Source organism: Brassica oleracea, chromosome C2 (genome assembly GCF_000695525.1).
Source record: "Brassica oleracea var. oleracea cultivar TO1000 chromosome C2, BOL, whole genome shotgun sequence".
Lineage (NCBI taxonomy): Eukaryota > Viridiplantae > Streptophyta > Magnoliopsida > Brassicales > Brassicaceae > Brassica > Brassica oleracea.
Window position 1 is genome coordinate 2,299,565 of NC_027749.1, and position 6,893 is coordinate 2,306,457.

The 6,893-nt window shown below is 28.7% G+C and overlaps 1 pseudogene; it reads right to left on the reverse strand.

The window, feature by feature from the left end:
- LOC106323162 overlaps positions 1-199 on the reverse strand; it is an 891-nt pseudogene extending 692 nt beyond the window's left edge.
- Between the last annotated feature and the right edge of the window lie 6,694 nt (positions 200-6,893).

Sequence of the window (6,893 nt, forward strand, 5' to 3'; positions counted from 1 at the left end):
CTCCAAAACCAAGAGTTCATGGACAGAAACCAACATATTCATAGTAATCCGTCATATCTTGTTTAAGAGGCAACTTATAGTATAGTGTAACGAAGAAGGAGAGCCAGCCATGGAAATGCATCGCTAGGCTTAGCACAGAGAAAGTAACAGAAGCAGGGTCTTGACAATGACCATGGGCTCTTCTCATCATGGCTACCATGTCCGTTTCCTGAACAAATTCATTAATTATTCCAGTTCTCTAAACATAACATCTAAATGTTGTAGCTTCTCAATCTTACCATGGTATTCTCCATTGAGCCAGACATGCAATGTGTGGCCAACGTTAGAAACTCTAACAGTAGGCTTGCCTCCTTTATTCTTAAGGTCACTGTCATCTATCTTGAACCTATAATATAGAAAATTAATCAGATAAAATTCTTATGTTTCTTTTTGATGTTTTCTTCTTGAAATTCTAATTCATAAAAAGAAATCAGACTTGTACGCTTACTTTGTTGTGTACCATGCGTAATCAGACTTGTTTTTGGACCGGTCTCGGTGAACACCTTGAAATCAAACTTCTTATTTGCCTTCTTTGACTTCATATAATTCCTTGCAGTGTGATGAGAGACAATCTGAAACATATAGCAAAAAAAAAATGAAAGTAAATAATCTCTTAATTTTTTGTCGATACAATACCTGAGTAGAGTGGTTCTCATGAATTCACCATGCTTCTTGATGTTTTTCGAGTTCCAAAAACGGGGGAAGTTGAGCAACAATGAACGCTTGATAAAGAAGATTAACTAACAGAAGTTCTGAAGATTCATCTATAATTTATAGGTTTGGCGTGAAGGAAACGGAGAGGTCGACATCGCTTGAATTAAATGACAAAAACATTAATTGGTAAATCAAGAGACATACGTTGAACAATAGGAAATATTAATGTTTGGTGTTTGCAGAGAAGCTGAACGGAGACGGCAAAGGTAAAGAGACGAAGAACAATTAAAAAAACCCTAATCGACAAAACGATGTGTTTAATAACATAATAAAACATTAATTGAACGGGAAAACTCAAATCATACCATATAATTTAAAAACCAAACGCGAGAACAAAATTACTAAACCAAACCGAGAATCATGGATCCCACAGTCTTTATAAAATGCATACGTGTACACCTTAAGGAGAGAGTTAACTCTCCTATCATAAATATATATTAGTTTCGGCCATCAATGTACAGAATATTTTTTAATTTAGTAGTATAAATGTTGGTGTTTATATCTTAATAATCCGGGTTCAAGCCACAGACTTGACATTTTTTTCATACTTTTTAAAAGTGGGATCCACAGACCGCTGACGTGGCTTAAAACTAATTTATATCTAAAATATATACACTTGTAAGAAACACTTACTGTGTTTGATCCTGGATATATTTACATCAGATTAGTATATATAGTGATATTGACAAATTATTAGACTTTTGATCTTATGTCGTCTTTTATATCACATTTGTGTAATCTCTATTCTCTAGTTTCCATTGCTAGTTTCAGAAGGCAATTTATGCTAATCTCTTCTGCTGCGGGGGAACCAAATAAAATAATAGGCTCGGTCGAATATGAAAACATCGTTTTCAGATTATTTAATTATTTTGTCAAAACTCGTATTTTATTGATATTTCGAGTTATCTGGATAAGTTGGCAGACAGCTAAAAGGAGGTGGATAAGTATCATTATTAATTTGATATTTCTGTTAGTTCTTGAAAATCTGTATATCTGTATTATTAATTTGATGTTTCTGTTAGATCATCTGTATATCTTAATTATCTTATATAATAACATCTGTTCGGAAACTTCAACTTCAAGAAATTATAACTGTGATAGACAGATTATTATATTACTACCTACATGCATAACAACCCACTATATGTTATTGTTTTATCTCTAAAACAGAATTATTGTTGTACACCAAACATATAACTTCGAACTCAAATTAATGATGATATATTTGTGTAAGAAGCTGTTACACACCAAACACATAACTTATATTCGTTGAACATGCAATCCCTGGTGAAGAAACCAATTTTAGCAACTAAATTGTGGGTCTAGTAGGTAATTATCAGTTTAACAATATGTATATGAACTTTTTGACAGCCAGAAAACAAGATGGTTAGAAATGGTAAGAGTTAACACTTAAGCAGTGATAAAAGGCTATTTGGTTTTAAGCGGGGTTTAATGATATGATAGGAAGTTTTACCAGACAATTATCATTTTTAACATATTGTTTATAAGCGCATCTTCTCTAAAATGTATTTACTTATAAAATCCCACAATATACTAAAACAAATAACATAGAAATATAAATTATGCTAAGAAAATATCAGCTTTATAGTATAACTAAATAAAATTTTAAAATGTATTGTATTCAGTCTGTAAAATTAGAAAAAATGAAGGAGATTCTCAATTTTTTTATTTCATACTATGAATTTATTTTACCAAACTCGAAAATATATTAATATATAATAACAATTAATAATAAAGTAAAATATATAAAACAAATCATTATACATTAATAATATCGAATAAGAAACATAACTAATAACATTATAGATTTACACAATATATAACACTAAAATGTAAATATATTTTAAAGTTTTGCGATGGTATCCGTTATATATTTATAAAATGAAAATCTACCCGCACGGATGTGCATGTGAAAAATCTAGTGTTTTATTTTTTTTAATTTTTTTTATTTTTTTGCTAAATTGTAAATATCATATAAATGAAGAGAAGGTTTTACAAAAGCAAGACCTTAAGTTTTGAAACATCTTGGTAAAAATAAAGGAAAAAACAAGATGAATCAAAAACATCCTATAGAAAGGACAACAAAAGCTTTAAACTAACCACATCACCATTAAAGAAATGAACTGCTTTGTGGATCTCCTAGAGGAGATTATATTTCTTATCTCCCTGTCAATAGCCGTGAAAACAGAGGAAGGAGGTAGATAGGCATTGTTATGGATGAGGTTGTTCCTCTGTTTCCATATCTAAAAGATGACGGCTTGAACAGCTAGCTTCTTTAGCAGAATCTTCTTCTTATCAAAATCTAGTGTTTTATTAAATGTATAGTTTATTTTGGAAAAAAATTAATATGTTTACAAGTTATTTTCCTCTAATTCGACTTAACAGCTTATGTATGTGTTTTCATGTGTAAAAAAGAAGTTGAAGAATCATCATTTGTGGATTTTCATTACAAGTAACTTTTGAAAAGTAGGTAACAAAATCAAACGATGAAGAGAAATGGTTGACTCAAGTTTTCATGTCGAAGAAGACCAGGTCAGTTTTTGAAACAACAACACGCTTTTAGTATTCAACATTTCAACTTAACTCCATTTCGAGTCTCAGCCTTCGTTTTCTGACACAGTCCCTTCTTAGATTCTCCTTCCAACTTTTCGAACGAAGTACATTATTTATCAGACCCACTTCGTTAATATCTTTGACTAAAACGATAGATTTCTGTTTTTATTACTGATTTAGTGATGACTATGGCCTATGTGTATATGATCAATCTACCTACTAAAATGACAACATTTTGGCCGTTCATAAATACGATAGATTTTTGTTTTATTACTGATTAAGTGATGACTATGGCCTATGGGTATATAGTCAATCCTCCTACTAAAATGACAACATTCTGGCCGTTCATAAATTTACTAGCAAAAAGGTAAAAATAGGCAGAATAATTGTGGGTACTTTTTAGAGATAATTTGCCGTATATACATAAAGACAACCAAAATTAATAAACTACCCTAAACCCATGGAAATCCCTGGACTCTGTAGACATTTACACATAAAATGATTGTTTTACCCATGCCCAAACTTTCATCTTGTTCCTCTTTCTTTCCTGACCTCATCTCTACCACTTACCTGTTTCTCTCATTTTTCAATCGTTATTGAAAAAGCTTCTTGTCAAACAAGCCAGTCTTCTTCTTCTCCCTTAATCATTACTTACTCTATTTTATGCACCAATCATATGCTAACCTCCCTCTCTTCCTCCTCCTCCTCCTCAGTTCGTCATCGTCACCATCGCCATCACATCGAAACAGTAATATTTGAAGCCATATGTATATCAATTAATCACAGATTCAAAGAGAACCAAACTTCCAAACATGAATTCTGTAATATCAATTCCAATCACGGTTAGAGATTTTTCTTCTCTAGTTTATATATCTCTCATTTAATGCTTCAAACTGAAAATCAATGGATGAATTACGGATATAAGTTACATAGATAATGATTAAGTTAAAACGGTAACCTATTTTATAGCCTCTAACAAATTATGTATAAGCTAAGTCCAGTTATTTTTGGGCATCTCACCAACTAGTTTAAAATGCGTCTAACATGTTTGATAACATCTAACTAAAAACATAGATGCTAATGATTAAGTTATCATGGTTAATTATTAAGAAAAGTCTAACAAACTTTGTATCGTATGAACAAAACTATTTTGTAACAAACCTAAGATGTTATATAAATTGTTAGTGGGTAACTCTAAATTGTTAGTGGGTAACTTGTTTATTATAAAAAATATACTTATCATGTAGCACTAGTGATCTGTAAAAAATATGGTAGATATAGCTTATGATATGATTATAATGATTAACCGTTAAAAATATAAAAGTTAAACAAATAATGGTTAAGTTAGCCTGATAATCTATTTTGTAGCATTTAACAAAACATATATAGCTAACTCAAGCTATTTATAAATCATCATACCCACATATTTTGAAAAGCGTTATCATATTTTGTAACTGCTAAAAAAGTATGTATCATTTAATACAATATGTTATGTGGAAATTTGCAATCATGTATCAAATCACAGTTTTTTGGAAATATATATCGACATTTTTAAACTGGTTGGTTAGAACTAACTAAACATGTATTTGCTCACAAGGATTAATTTGTAGCATATAATCAAATATTTATCAGTTAAAACTCTAGTTGTGAAAAAAAAAATTCATTTGTATAAGAAAATTGTGTAAGAGATCAGAGAAGATATTAAATAGAAAATGAAATATTGGAGAAGAGAAAAAGAGACATGAGAAAAAGAGAGAGTTAGTGATGGTTCGGGGAAGGCATCAAGAGAGAGAGATGAGATAGTTTGGGCAGAGATAGTTTGGGCATAGATAGTGTTGGGATTTAGAAATGCCAATAGTGTCTAGGGTATTTACTTAAATATGAGTTTTTCTAGGTATATGTGGCCTAATTTCTCTACTTTTTACCTGAAACTTAAATTAGGATTAAAGTACATACAACAATGTTGCAATTATAGACCATTAGACCAGTAATTTTCTATAGTTTTTCTCAGAAATTGTTCCATGTAGGTCTTATCACTAACTTGAAAATCACTTTTAAGGCTTCGAATGGTAAAAGAGGTTCAAGCAGGACATATCAAGCAGATTATGCTGATCAAGCGGGACAAGTGCAAATCAAGCAGATCAAACGGGATAAGTGTAGATCATGCAGATCAAATAGTTTATTACAATTTTAAATGGTAAAATCAGTTTAAATAAAACAAATTATATATTTTAATAATTAAAATTATAATAAAAATTAAAGCACATAATATATAAAAACTTTAACAATTAACAAAATACATATCTTTTTTATTAGTATACATATATAAACTACAATACTATATATTTATATAATACATATTATAACTAAAATCACATATATTATATAAATATAATAATTTAAAATAGATATGAAAATTATATGATGAAAAAGCTAAATAGATAAAGATAGTTTTTGTATTATTAAAATTGTGAGTAACTAAAATGAAAATATAATATTTATAGAAGAAGTTTAGATATATTTTGAAATTTAATTATTTATGAAAAAAAATCATTCATTGGTTAAAAAAAGATAAAAACAGATTAACTGCCTCAAATGTATGGTGGTGAAATCTACATGCAGATCTCCTGTTTTTTTTAATAAAAAGATAAAAAATATTTCAGATTTTCAGCTATGTGCTTTATAAAAAAAAAAACGTGAATGGTAAAACATGATAACTGCACTTGCGGATGAACTGCCTTTCTCCCACTACACTATTCAAACATTAGGTGTGAATGATGATGATACGTGAATCATATGATTCCTGATTCATTTAACTTGGACTCCTTTTACATATGAGCACACAAAACTCTGAATATTTTATTCAGTTTTCATTCTCTGGTTGATATCTTTGCAACTTTTTATTTTTATACTACTCTTTAACAAAGAAGGTGAAAAGTTGATGTTGCTTGTCTATGCTAAAAATTCAGTCCAAATAGTTTACATAATAATCCAGCACCAAACTAGCAAATTATCTTTTTAACATTAACTAGACCCTCGCCAGCGCAGATATGAATTTTCAGTTTTTAATTATTTATTTTATTAAATGATGTATTTGTAATATTCGTTCATATTATATTCATTAAGTAAATATTTTTTTTATATATCTTAAACTATCTATTTTTTAACGAATGTGTGATATCATAAAAAAAAAAAAAAAAAAAAATGAGTATAGAGTTAATTAGATAATTTTAAAAACAGAAATTTTTCTTTCCTCTGCGATATCATATAAATAATGATCCGCCCAGTTAATAAAAATCATGAATATTTTATGTGTAATTTTTTTATTTTGACCATTTCCTTAAAACTATATTAAATTTTACATATTTTAATTAGAATATTTTTAATATCTTTACCTTTTTATTTGAAATGCAAATCAATATTGTTTTTAACAATTATAACAAAATATTTAAAAAATATTTTTAGAATTTGTTTGAAAAATATGAAAATTACATTTTAAATTAAAATTATCCTAAAATATGATAAGTTTTGATGTAAACGAAAACTCAAATTATGTCAAAAATAAT